A 14255-nucleotide genomic window follows, 5' to 3' on the forward strand; every position below is an offset into this window, starting at 1 on the left:
GAGGGAGAGCGAAAGCCCATCTTCGGCTTGTAGCCCGGGGATGTGGAGGGAGAGAGATAGCCGATCTTACGGCTTCTAGCCCGGGGAGGTGGAGGGAGAAAGATAGCCGATCTTAGGTCTTGTAGCCCGGGGAGGGGAGAGGGAGAGAGATAGCCAATCTTACGGGTTGTAGCCGGGGAGGGAGAGGGAGAGAGTTGGCCGATCTTACGGCTTGAAGCTCGGGGAGAGAGAGCAAGCGAGATAGCCGATCTTATGGCTTGTAGCCTGGTAAGGGGGAGGGTGATGGATAGCCGATCTTACGCTTGTAGCCCGGGGAGGGAGAGGGAGAGAGATAGCCGATCTTACGGCTCGTAGCCCGGGGAGAGAGAGGGAGAGAGCAAGTCGATCTTACGGCTTGTAGCATGGGGAGGGAGAAGGAGAGAGTTAGCCGATCTTACCGCTTTTAGCCTGGTAAGGGGGAGGGAGCGAGATAGCCGATCTTCGGGCTAGTAGCCGGGGGAGGGAGAGGGAGAGAGATAGCCGATCTTATGGCTTGTAGCCCGGGGAGGGAGAGGGAGAGAGTTGGCCGATCTTACGGCTTGTAGCCCGGGGAGGGAGAGGGAGAGAGATAGCCGATCTTATGGAATGTAGCCCGGGGAGGAAGAGAGATAGACGATCTTACGGCTTGTAGCCCCGGGAGGGAGAGGGAGAGAGATAGCCGATCTTATGGATTGTAGCCCCGAGAGGGAGAGGGAGAGAGATAGCCGATCTTACGGCTTGTAGCCCCGAGAGGGAGAGGGAGAGAGATAGCCGATCTTATGGCTTGTAGCCCCGAGAGGGAGAGGGAGAGAGATAGCCGATCTTACGGCTTGTAGCCCGGGGAGCGGGAGGGAGAGAGATAGCTGATCTTATGCCTTGCAGCCCCGGGAGGGAGAGGGAGAGAGATAGCCGATCTTACGGCTTGTAGCCCGGGGAGGGAGAGGGAGAGAGATAGCCGATCTTACGGCTTGTAGCCCGGGAAGGGGGGGGGAGAGAGATAGCCGATCTTATGGCTTGTAGCCTGGGGAGGGCGAGGGAGAGAGTTGGCCGATCTTACGGCTTGTAGCCCGGGGAGGGAGAGGGAGAGAGATAGCCGATCTTATGGAATGTAGCCCGGGGAGGGAGAGAGATAGACGATCTTACGGCTTGTAGCCCCGGGAGGGAGTGGGAGAGAAATAGCCGATCTTATGGCTTGTAGCCCCAAGAGCGAGAGGGAGAGAAATAGCCGATCTTACGGCTTGTAGCCCGGGGATGGGGAGAGAGAGAGATAGCCGATCTTATGGCTTGTAGCCCCGAGAGGGAGAGGGAGAGAGATAGCCGATCTTACGGCTTGTAGCCCGGGGAGAGAGAGGGAGAGAGCAAGCCGATCTTACGGCTTGTAGCATGGGGAGGGAGAGGGCGAGAGATAGCCGATCTTACGGCTTGTAGACCGGGAAGGGGGAGGGAGAGAATTAGACGATCTTACGGCTTGAAGCCCGGGGAGCGGGAGGGAGAGAGATAGCCGATCTTACAGCTTGTAGCCCCGGGAGGGAGAGGGAGAGAGATAGCCGATCTTATGGCTTGTAGCCCCGAGAGGGAGAGGGAGAGAGATAGCCGATCTTACGGCTTGTAGCCCGGGGAGGGGGAGGGAGAGAGATAGCTGATCTTATGCCTTGCAGCCCGGGGAGGGAGAGGGAGAGAGATAGCCGATCTTACGGCTTGTAGACCGGGAAGGGGGAGGGAGAGAGATAGCCGATCTTACGGCTTGTAGCCCGGGGAGGGAAAGGGAGAGAGATAGCCGATCTTATGGAATGTAGCCCGGGGAGGGAGAGAGATAGACGATCTTACGGCTTGTAGCCCCGGGAGGGAGAGGGAGACAGATAGCCGATCTTATGGTTTGTAGCCCCGAGAGGGAGAGGGAGAGAGATAGCCGATCTTACGGCTTGTAGCCCCGAGAGGGAGAGGGAGAGAGATAGCCGATCTTACGGCTTGTAGCCCGGGGAGGGGTAGGGAGAGAGATAGCCGATCTTACGGCTTGTAGCCCGGGGAGAGAGAGGGAGAGAGCAAGCCGATCTTATGTCTTGTAGCACGGGGAGGGAGAGGGAGAGTGTTATCCGATCTTACCGCTTTTAGCCCGGGAAGGGGGAGGAAGCGAGATAGCCGATCTTACGGCTAGTAGCCAGGGGAGGGAGAGGGAGAGAGATAGCCGGTCTTACGGCTTGTAGACCGGGAAGGAAGAGGGAGAGAGATAGCCGATCTTACGGCTTGTAGAGCGGGAAGTGGGAGGGAGAGAGATAGCCGATCTTACGGCTTGTAGCCCGGGGAGTGAGACGGAGAGAGATAGCCGATCTTATGGCTTGTAGCCCGGGGAGGGGTAGGGAGAGAGATAGCCGATCTTACGGCATGTAGCCCGGGGAGGGGGAGGGAGAGAGATAGCCGATCTTATGGCTTGTAGCCCGGGGAGGGGTAGGGAGAGAGATAGCCGATCTTACGGCTTGTAGCCCGGGGAGGGAGAGGGAGAGAGTTGGCCTATCTTTCAGCTTGTAGCCTGGGGAGGGAGAGGGATAGAGATAGCCGATCTTATGGAATGTAGCCCAGGGAGGGAGAGAGATAGACAATCTTACGGCTCGTAGCCCGGGGAGCGGGAGGGAGAGAGATAGCCGATCTTACAGCTTGTAGCTTCGGGAGGGAGAGGGAGAGAGATAGCCGATCTTACGCCTTGCAGCCCAGGGAGGGAGAGGGAGATTGATAGCCGATCTTACGGCTTGTAGACCGGGAAGTGGGAGGGAGAGAGATAGACGATCTTTCGGCTTGTAGCCCGGGGAGCGGGAGGGAGAGAGATAGCCGATCTTACAGCTTGTAGCTTCGGGAGGGAGAGGGAGAGAGATAGCCGAACTTATGGCTTGTAGCCCCGAGAGGGAGAGGGAGAGAGATAGCCGATCTTATGGCTTGTAGCCCCGAGAGGGAGAGGGAGAGAGATAGCCGATCTTACGGCTTGTAGCCCGGGGAGCGGGAGGGAGAGAGATAGCTGATCTTATGCCTTGCAGCCCGGGGAGGGAGAGGGAGAGAGATAGCCGATCTTACGGCTTGTAGCCCCGGGAGGGAGAGGGAGAGAGATAGCCGATCTTACGGCTTGTAGCCCGGGGAGGGAGAGGGAGAGAGATAGCCGATCTTACGGCTTGTAGCCCGGGAAGGGGGAGGGAGAGAGATAGCCGATCTTATGGCTTGTAGCCCGGGTAGGGAGAGGGAGAGAGTTGGCCGATCTTACGGCTTGTAGCCCGGGGAGGGAGAGGGAGAGAGATAGCCGATCTTATGGAATGTAGCCCGGGGAGGGAGAGAGATAGACGATCTTACGGCTTGTCGCCCCGGGAGGGAGAGGGAGAGAGATAGCTGATCTTATGGCTTGTAGCCCAGAGAGGGAGAGGGAGAGAGATAGCCGATCTTACGGCTTGTAACCCGGGGAGGGGGAGAGAGAGAGATAGCCGATCTTATGGCTTGTAGCCCCGAGAGGGAGAGGGAGAGAGATAGCCGATCTTACGGATTGTAGCCCGGGGAGGTGGAGGGAGAGAGATAGCCGATCTTATGGCTTGTAGCCCGGGGAGGGAGAGGGAGAGAGATAGCCGATCTTACGGCTTGTAGCCCGGGGAGGGGGAGGGAGAGAGATAGCTGATCTTATGCCTTGCAGCCCGGGGAGGGAGAGGGAGAGAGATAGCCGATCTTATGGCTTGTAGACCGGGAAGGGGGAGGGAGATAGATAGCCGATCTTACGGCTTGTAGACCGGGAAGGGGGAGGGAGAGAGATAGCCAATCTTACGGCTTGTAGCCCGGGGAGGGAGAGGGAGAGAGATAGCCGATCTTATGGCTTGTAGCCCCGAGAGGGAGAGGGAGAGAGATAGCCGATCTTACGGCTTGTAGCCCTGGGAGGGAGAGGGAGAGAGATAGCCGATCTTACGGCTTGTATCCCGGGGAGGGGGAGGGAGAGAGATAGCTGATCTTCGGGCTAGTAGCCGGGGGAGGGAGAGGGAGAGAGATAGCCGATCTTATGGCTTGTAGCCCGGGGAGGGAGAGGGAGAGAGTTGGCCGATCTTACGGCTTGTAGCCCGGGGAGGGAGAGGGAGAGAGATAGCCGATCTTATGGAATGTAGCCCGGGGAGGAAGAGAGATAGACGATCTTACGGCTTGTAGCCCCGGGAGGGAGAGGGAGAGAGATAGCCGATCTTATGGATTGTAGCCCCGAGAGGGAGAGGGAGAGAGATAGCCGATCTTACGGCTTGTAGCCCCGAGAGGGAGAGGGAGAGAGATAGCCGATCTTATGGCTTGTAGCCCCGAGAGGGAGAGGGAGAGAGATAGCCGATCTTACGGCTTGTAGCCCGGGGAGCGGGAGGGAGAGAGATAGCTGATCTTATGCCTTGCAGCCCCGGGATGGAGAGGGAGAGAGATAGCCGATCTTACGGCTTGTAGCCCGGGGAGGGAGAGGGAGAGAGATAGCCGATCTTACGGCTTGTAGCCCGGGAAGAGGGGTGGAGTGAGATAGCCGATCTTATGGCTTGTAGCCTGGGGAGGGCGAGGGAGAGAGTTGGCCGATCTTACGGCTTGTAGCCCGGGGAGGGAGAGGGAGAGAGATAGCCGATCTTATGGAATGTAGCCCGGGGAGGGAGAGAGATAGACGATCTTACGGCTTGTAGCCCCGGGAGGGAGTGGGAGAGAAATAGCCGATCTTATGGCTTGTAGCCCCAAGAGCGAGAGGGAGAGAAATAGCCGATCTTACGGCTTGTAGCCCGGGGATGGGGAGAGAGAGAGATAGCCGATCTTATGGCTTGTAGCCCCGAGAGGGAGAGGGAGAGAGATAGCCGATCTTACGGCTTGTAGCCCGGGGAGAGAGAGGGAGAGAGCAAGCCGATCTTACGGCTTGTAGCATGGGGAGGGAGAGGGAGAGAGATAGCCGATCTTATGGCTTGTAACCCCGGGAGGGAGAGGGAGAGAGATAGCCAATCTTATGGCTTGTAACCCCGGGAGGGAGAGGGAAAGAGATAGCCGATCATACGACTTGTAGCCCGGGGAGGGGTAGGGAGAGAGTTAGCCAATCGTATGGCTTTTGGCCGGGGAGGGGGAGGGCGAGAGCAAGCCGATCTTACGGCTTGTAGCCCGGGAGGGAGAGGGATAGACGATCTTACGGCTTGTAGCCGGGGAGGGAGAGGGAGAGAGTTAGCCAATCTTACGGCTTGTAGCCCGTGAGGGAGAGTGAGAGAGATAGCCGATCTCACGGCATGTAGCCCGGGGAGGGAGAGAGATAGACGAACTTACTGCTTGCAGCCCCGAGAGGGAGAGGGAGAGAGATAGCCGATCATATGGCTTGTAGCCCCGGGAGGAAGTGGGAAAGAGATAGCCGATCTTACGGCTTGTAGCCCAGGGAGGGGGAGGGAGAGAGATAGCTGATCTTGCGTCTTGCAGCCCGGGGAGGGAGAGGGAGAGAGATAGCCGATCTTACTGCTTGTAGCCCGGGGAAGGGAGAGAGATAGCCGATCTTACGCCTTGCAGCCCGGGGAGGGAGAGGGAGAGAGATAGCCGATCTTACGGCTTGCAGCCCGGGGAGGGAGAGGGAGAGAGATAGCCGATCTTACGGCTTGCAGCCCGGGGAGGGGGATGGAGAGAGAGAGCCGATCTTACTGCTTGTAGCTCGGGGAAGGGAGAGAGATCGACGATCTTATGGCTTGTAGCCCGGGGAGGGTGAGAGATAGTCGATCTTACGGCTTGTAGCCTGGTGAGGGAGAGAGATAGACGATCTTACGGATTGTAGCCCAGGCAGAGGGAGGGAGAGCGAAAGCCCATCTTACGGCTTGTAGCCCGGGGATGTGGAGGGAGAGAGATAGCCGATCTTACGGCTTCTAGCCCGGGGAGGTGGAGGGAGAAAGATAGCCGATCTTAGGTCTTGCAGCCCGGGGAGGGAGAGGGAGAGAGATAGCCAATCTTACGGGTTGTAGCCCGGGGAGGGAGAGGGAGAGAGTTGGCCGATCTTACGGCTTGAAGCTCGGGGAGAGAGAGCAAGCGAGATAGCCGATCTTATGGCTTGTAGCCTGGTAAGGGGGAGGGTGAGGGATAGCCGATCTTACGGCTTGTAGCCCGGGGAGGGAGAGGGAGAGAGATAGCCGATCTTACGGCTCGTAGCCCGGGGAGAGAGAGGGAGAGAGCAAGTCGATCTTACGGCTTGTAGCATGGGGAGGGAGAAGGAGAGAGTTAGCCGATCTTACCGCTTTTAGCCTGGTAAGGGGGAGGGAGCGAGATAGCCGATCTTCGGGCTAGTAGCCGGGGGAGGGAGAGGGAGAGAGATAGCCGATCTTATGGCTTGTAGCCCGGGGAGGGAGAGGGAGAGAGTTGGCCGATCTTACGGCTTGTAGCCCGGGGAGGGAGAGGGAGAGAGATAGCCGATCTTATGGAATGTAGCCCGGGGAGGAAGAGAGATAGACGATCTTACGGCTTGTAGCCCCGGGAGGGAGAGGGAGAGAGATAGCCGATCTTATGGATTGTAGCCCCGAGAGGGAGAGGGAGAGAGATAGCCGATCTTACGGCTTGTAGCCCCGAGAGGGAGAGGGAGAGAGATAGCCGATCTTATGGCTTGTAGCCCCGAGAGGGAGAGGGAGAGAGATAGCCGATCTTACGGCTTGTAGCCCGGGGAGCGGGAGGGAGAGAGATAGCTGATCTTATGCCTTGCAGCCCCGGGAGGGAGAGGGAGAGAGATAGCCGATCTTACGGCTTGTAGCCCGGGGAGGGAGAGGGAGAGAGATAGCCGATCTTACGGCTTGTAGCCCGGGAAGGGGGGGGGAGAGAGATAGCCGATCTTATGGCTTGTAGCCTGGGGAGGGCGAGGGAGAGAGTTGGCCGATCTTACGGCTTGTAGCCCGGGGAGGGAGAGGGAGAGAGATAGCCGATCTTATGGAATGTAGCCCGGGGAGGGAGAGAGATAGACGATCTTACGGCTTGTAGCCCCGGGAGGGAGTGGGAGAGAAATAGCCGATCTTATGGCTTGTAGCCCCAAGAGCGAGAGGGAGAGAAATAGCCGATCTTACGGCTTGTAGCCCGGGGATGGGGAGAGAGAGAGATAGCCGATCTTATGGCTTGTAGCCCCGAGAGGGAGAGGGAGAGAGATAGCCGATCTTACGGCTTGTAGCCCGGGGAGAGAGAGGGAGAGAGCAAGCCGATCTTACGGCTTGTAGCATGGGGAGGGAGAGGGCGAGAGATAGCCGATCTTACGGCTTGTAGACCGGGAAGGGGGAGGGAGAGAATTAGACGATCTTACGGCTTGAAGCCCGGGGAGCGGGAGGGAGAGAGATAGCCGATCTTACAGCTTGTAGCCCCGGGAGGGAGAGGGAGAGAGATAGCCGATCTTATGGCTTGTAGCCCCGAGAGGGAGAGGGAGAGAGATAGCCGATCTTACGGCTTGTAGCCCGGGGAGGGGGAGGGAGAGAGATAGCTGATCTTATGCCTTGCAGCCCGGGGAGGGAGAGGGAGAGAGATAGCCGATCTTACGGCTTGTAGACCGGGAAGGGGGAGGGAGAGAGATAGCCGATCTTACGGCTTGTAGCCCGGGGAGGGAAAGGGAGAGAGATAGCCGATCTTATGGAATGTAGCCCGGGGAGGGAGAGAGATAGACGATCTTACGGCTTGTAGCCCCGGGAGGGAGAGGGAGACAGATAGCCGATCTTATGGTTTGTAGCCCCGAGAGGGAGAGGGAGAGAGATAGCCGATCTTACGGCTTGTAGCCCCGAGAGGGAGAGGGAGAGAGATAGCCGATCTTACGGCTTGTAGCCCGGGGAGGGGTAGGGAGAGAGATAGCCGATCTTACGGCTTGTAGCCCGGGGAGAGAGAGGGAGAGAGCAAGCCGATCTTATGTCTTGTAGCACGGGGAGGGAGAGGGAGAGTGTTATCCGATCTTACCGCTTTTAGCCCGGGAAGGGGGAGGAAGCGAGATAGCCGATCTTACGGCTAGTAGCCAGGGGAGGGAGAGGGAGAGAGATAGCCGGTCTTACGGCTTGTAGACCGGGAAGGAAGAGGGAGAGAGATAGCCGATCTTACGGCTTGTAGAGCGGGAAGTGGGAGGGAGAGAGATAGCCGATCTTACGGCTTGTAGCCCGGGGAGTGAGACGGAGAGAGATAGCCGATCTTATGGCTTGTAGCCCGGGGAGGGGTAGGGAGAGAGATAGCCGATCTTACGGCATGTAGCCCGGGGAGGGGGAGGGAGAGAGATAGCCGATCTTATGGCTTGTAGCCCGGGGAGGGGTAGGGAGAGAGATAGCCGATCTTACGGCTTGTAGCCCGGGGAGGGAGAGGGAGAGAGTTGGCCTATCTTTCAGCTTGTAGCCTGGGGAGGGAGAGGGATAGAGATAGCCGATCTTATGGAATGTAGCCCAGGGAGGGAGAGAGATAGACAATCTTACGGCTCGTAGCCCGGGGAGCGGGAGGGAGAGAGATAGCCGATCTTACAGCTTGTAGCTTCGGGAGGGAGAGGGAGAGAGATAGCCGATCTTACGCCTTGCAGCCCAGGGAGGGAGAGGGAGATTGATAGCCGATCTTACGGCTTGTAGACCGGGAAGTGGGAGGGAGAGAGATAGACGATCTTTCGGCTTGTAGCCCGGGGAGCGGGAGGGAGAGAGATAGCCGATCTTACAGCTTGTAGCTTCGGGAGGGAGAGGGAGAGAGATAGCCGAACTTATGGCTTGTAGCCCCGAGAGGGAGAGGGAGAGAGATAGCCGATCTTATGGCTTGTAGCCCCGAGAGGGAGAGGGAGAGAGATAGCCGATCTTACGGCTTGTAGCCCGGGGAGCGGGAGGGAGAGAGATAGCTGATCTTATGCCTTGCAGCCCGGGGAGGGAGAGGGAGAGAGATAGCCGATCTTACGGCTTGTAGCCCCGGGAGGGAGAGGGAGAGAGATAGCCGATCTTACGGCTTGTAGCCCGGGGAGGGAGAGGGAGAGAGATAGCCGATCTTACGGCTTGTAGCCCGGGAAGGGGGAGGGAGAGAGATAGCCGATCTTATGGCTTGTAGCCCGGGTAGGGAGAGGGAGAGAGTTGGCCGATCTTACGGCTTGTAGCCCGGGGAGGGAGAGGGAGAGAGATAGCCGATCTTATGGAATGTAGCCCGGGGAGGGAGAGAGATAGACGATCTTACGGCTTGTCGCCCCGGGAGGGAGAGGGAGAGAGATAGCTGATCTTATGGCTTGTAGCCCAGAGAGGGAGAGGGAGAGAGATAGCCGATCTTACGGCTTGTAACCCGGGGAGGGGGAGAGAGAGAGATAGCCGATCTTATGGCTTGTAGCCCCGAGAGGGAGAGGGAGAGAGATAGCCGATCTTACGGATTGTAGCCCGGGGAGGTGGAGGGAGAGAGATAGCCGATCTTATGGCTTGTAGCCCGGGGAGGGAGAGGGAGAGAGATAGCCGATCTTACGGCTTGTAGCCCGGGGAGGGGGAGGGAGAGAGATAGCTGATCTTATGCCTTGCAGCCCGGGGAGGGAGAGGGAGAGAGATAGCCGATCTTATGGCTTGTAGACCGGGAAGGGGGAGGGAGATAGATAGCCGATCTTACGGCTTGTAGACCGGGAAGGGGGAGGGAGAGAGATAGCCAATCTTACGGCTTGTAGCCCGGGGAGGGAGAGGGAGAGAGATAGCCGATCTTATGGCTTGTAGCCCCGAGAGGGAGAGGGAGAGAGATAGCCGATCTTACGGCTTGTAGCCCTGGGAGGGAGAGGGAGAGAGATAGCCGATCTTACGGCTTGTATCCCGGGGAGGGGGAGGGAGAGAGATAGCTGATCTTCGGGCTAGTAGCCGGGGGAGGGAGAGGGAGAGAGATAGCCGATCTTATGGCTTGTAGCCCGGGGAGGGAGAGGGAGAGAGTTGGCCGATCTTACGGCTTGTAGCCCGGGGAGGGAGAGGGAGAGAGATAGCCGATCTTATGGAATGTAGCCCGGGGAGGAAGAGAGATAGACGATCTTACGGCTTGTAGCCCCGGGAGGGAGAGGGAGAGAGATAGCCGATCTTATGGATTGTAGCCCCGAGAGGGAGAGGGAGAGAGATAGCCGATCTTACGGCTTGTAGCCCCGAGAGGGAGAGGGAGAGAGATAGCCGATCTTATGGCTTGTAGCCCCGAGAGGGAGAGGGAGAGAGATAGCCGATCTTACGGCTTGTAGCCCGGGGAGCGGGAGGGAGAGAGATAGCTGATCTTATGCCTTGCAGCCCCGGGATGGAGAGGGAGAGAGATAGCCGATCTTACGGCTTGTAGCCCGGGGAGGGAGAGGGAGAGAGATAGCCGATCTTACGGCTTGTAGCCCGGGAAGGGGGGGGGAGTGAGATAGCCGATCTTATGGCTTGTAGCCTGGGGAGGGCGAGGGAGAGAGTTGGCCGATCTTACGGCTTGTAGCCCGGGGAGGGAGAGGGAGAGAGATAGCCGATCTTATGGAATGTAGCCCGGGGAGGGAGAGAGATAGACGATCTTACGGCTTGTAGCCCCGGGAGGGAGTGGGAGAGAAATAGCCGATCTTATGGCTTGTAGCCCCAAGAGCGAGAGGGAGAGAAATAGCCGATCTTACGGCTTGTAGCCCGGGGATGGGGAGAGAGAGAGATAGCCGATCTTATGGCTTGTAGCCCCGAGAGGGAGAGGGAGAGAGATAGCCGATCTTACGGCTTGTAGCCCGGGGAGAGAGAGGGAGAGAGCAAGCCGATCTTACGGCTTGTAGCATGGGGAGGGAGAGGGCGAGAGATAGCCGATCTTACGGCTTGTAGACCGGGAAGGGGGAGGGAGAGAATTAGACGATCTTACGGCTTGAAGCCCGGGGAGCGGGAGGGAGAGAGATAGCCGATCTTACAGCTTGTAGCCCCGGGAGGGAGAGGGAGAGAGATAGCCGATCTTATGGCTTGTAGCCCCGAGAGGGAGAGGGAGAGAGATAGCCGATCTTACGGCTTGTAGCCCGGGGAGGGGGAGGGAGAGAGATAGCTGATCTTATGCCTTGCAGCCCGGGGAGGGAGAGGGAGAGAGATAGCCGATCTTACGGCTTGTAGACCGGGAAGGGGGAGGGAGAGAGATAGCCGATCTTACGGCTTGTAGCCCGGGGAGGGAAAGGGAGAGAGATAGCCGATCTTATGGAATGTAGCCCGGGGAGGGAGAGAGATAGACGATCTTACGGCTTGTAGCCCCGGGAGGGAGAGGGAGACAGATAGCCGATCTTATGGCTTGTAGCCCCGAGAGAGAGAGGGAGAGAGATAGCCGATCTTACGGCTTGTAGCCCCGAGAGGGAGAGGGAGAGAGATAGCCGATCTTACGGCTTGTAGCCCGGGGAGGGGTAGGGAGAGAGATAGCCGATCTTACGGCTTGTAGCCCGGGGAGAGAGAGGGAGAGAGCAAGCCGATCTTATGTCTTGTAGCACGGGGAGGGAGAGGGAGAGTGTTATCCGATCTTACCGCTTTTAGCCCGGGAAGGGGGAGGGAGCGAGATAGCCGATCTTACGGCTAGTAGCCAGGGGAGGGAGAGGGAGAGAGATAGCCGGTCTTACGGCTTGTAGACCGGGAAGGAAGAGGGAGAGAGATAGCCGATCTTACGGCTTGTAGAGCGGGAAGTGGGAGGGAGAGAGATAGCCGATCTTACGGCTTGTAGCCCGGGGAGTGAGACGGAGAGAGATAGCCGATCTTATGGCTTGTAGCCCGGGGAGGGGTAGGGAGAGAGATAGCCGATCTTACGGCATGTAGCCCGGGGAGGGGGAGGGAGAGAGATAGCCGATCTTATGGCTTGTAGCCCGGGGAGGGGTAGGGAGAGAGATAGCCGATCTTACGGCTTGTAGCCCGGGGAGGGAGAGGGAGAGAGTTGGCCTATCTTTCAGCTTGTAGCCTGGGGAGGGAGAGGGATAGAGATAGCCGATCTTATGGAATGTAGCCCAGGGAGGGAGAGAGATAGACAATCTTACGGCTCGTAGCCCGGGGAGCGGGAGGGAGAGAGATAGCCGATCTTACAGCTTGTAGCTTCGGGAGGGAGAGGGAGAGAGATAGCCGATCTTACGCCTTGCAGCCCAGGGAGGGAGAGGGAGATTGATAGCCGATCTTACGGCTTGTAGACCGGGAAGTGGGAGGGAGAGAGATAGACGATCTTTCGGCTTGTAGCCCGGGGAGCGGGAGGGAGAGAGATAGCCGATCTTACAGCTTGTAGCTTCGGGAGGGAGAGGGAGAGAGATAGCCGAACTTATGGCTTGTAGCCCCGAGAGGGAGAGGGAGAGAGATAGCCGATCTTATGGCTTGTAGCCCCGAGAGGGAGAGGGAGAGAGATAGCCGATCTTACGGCTTGTAGCCCGGGGAGCGGGAGGGAGAGAGATAGCTGATCTTATGCCTTGCAGCCCGGGGAGGGAGAGGGAGAGAGATAGCCGATCTTACGGCTTGTAGCCCCGGGAGGGAGAGGGAGAGAGATAGCCGATCTTACGGCTTGTAGCCCGGGGAGGGAGAGGGAGAGAGATAGCCGATCTTACGGCTTGTAGCCCGGGAAGGGGGAGGGAGAGAGATAGCCGATCTTATGGCTTGTAGCCCGGGTAGGGAGAGGGAGAGAGTTGGCCGATCTTACGGCTTGTAGCCCGGGGAGGGAGAGGGAGAGAGATAGCCGATCTTATGGAATGTAGCCCGGGGAGGGAGAGAGATAGACGATCTTACGGCTTGTCGCCCAGAGAGGGAGAGGGAGAGAGATAGCTGATCTTATGGCTTGTAGCCCAGAGAGGGAGAGAGAGAGAGATAGCCGATCTTATGGCTTGTAGCCCCGAGAGGGAGAGGGAGAGAGATAGCCGATCTTACGGATTGTAGCCCGGGGAGGTGGAGGGAGAGAGATAGCCGATCTTATGGCTTGTAGCCCGGGGAGGGAGAGGGAGAGAGATAGCCGATCTTACGGCTTGTAGCCCGGGGAGGGGGAGGGAGAGAGATAGCTGATCTTATGCCTTGCAGCCCGGGGAGGGAGAGGGAGAGAGATAGCCGATCTTATGGCTTGTAGACCGGGAAGGGGGAGGGAGATAGATAGCCGATCTTACGGCTTGTAGACCGGGAAGGGGGAGGGAGAGAGATAGCCAATCTTACGGCTTGTAGCCCGGGGAGGGAGAGGGAGAGAGATAGCCGATCTTATGGCTTGTAGCCCCGAGAGGGAGAGGGAGAGAGATAGCCGATCTTACGGCTTGTAGCCCTGGGAGGGAGAGGGAGAGAGATAGCCGATCTTACGGCTTGTATCCCGGGGAGGGGGAGGGAGAGAGATAGCTGATCTTCGGGCTAGTAGCCGGGGGAGGGAGAGGGAGAGAGATAGCCGATCTTATGGCTTGTATCCCGGGGAGGGAGAGGGAGAGAGTTGGCCGATCTTACGGCTTGTAGCCCGGGGAGGGAGAGGGAGAGAGATAGCCGATCTTATGGAATGTAGCCCGGGGAGGAAGAGAGATAGACGATCTTACGGCTTGTAGCCCCGGGAGGGAGAGGGAGACAGATAGCCGATCTTATGGCTTGTAGCCCCGAGAGAGAGAGGGAGAGAGATAGCCGATCTTACGGCTTGTAGCCCCGAGAGGGAGAGGGAGAGAGATAGCCGATCTTACGGCTTGTAGCCCGGGGAGGGGTAGGGAGAGAGATAGCCGATCTTACGGCTTGTAGCCCGGGGAGAGAGAGGGAGAGAGCAAGCCGATCTTATGTCTTGTAGCACGGGGAGGGAGAGGGAGAGTGTTATCCGATCTTACCGCTTTTAGCCCGGGAAGGGGGAGGGAGCGAGATAGCCGATCTTACGGCTAGTAGCCAGGGGAGGGAGAGGGAGAGAGATAGCCGGTCTTACGGCTTGTAGACCGGGAAGGAAGAGGGAGAGAGATAGCCGATCTTACGGCTTGTAGAGCGGGAAGTGGGAGGGAGAGAGATAGCCGATCTTACGGCTTGTAGCCCGGGGAGTGAGACGGAGAGAGATAGCCGATCTTATGGCTTGTAGCCCGGGGAGGGGTAGGGAGAGAGATAGCCGATCTTACGGCATGTAGCCCGGGGAGGGGGAGGGAGAGAGATAGCCGATCTTATGGCTTGTAGCCCGGGGAGGGGTAGGGAGAGAGATAGCCGATCTTACGGCTTGTAGCCCGGGGAGGGAGAGGGAGAGAGTTGGCCTATCTTTCAGCTTGTAGCCTGGGGAGGGAGAGGGATAGAGATAGCCGATCTTATGGAATGTAGCCCAGGGAGGGAGAGAGATAGACAATCTTACGGCTCGTAGCCCGGGGAGCGGGAGGGAGAGAG

This window comes from Pristiophorus japonicus, chromosome 1 (assembly GCF_044704955.1).
Source record: "Pristiophorus japonicus isolate sPriJap1 chromosome 1, sPriJap1.hap1, whole genome shotgun sequence".
Lineage (NCBI taxonomy): Eukaryota > Metazoa > Chordata > Chondrichthyes > Pristiophoridae > Pristiophorus > Pristiophorus japonicus.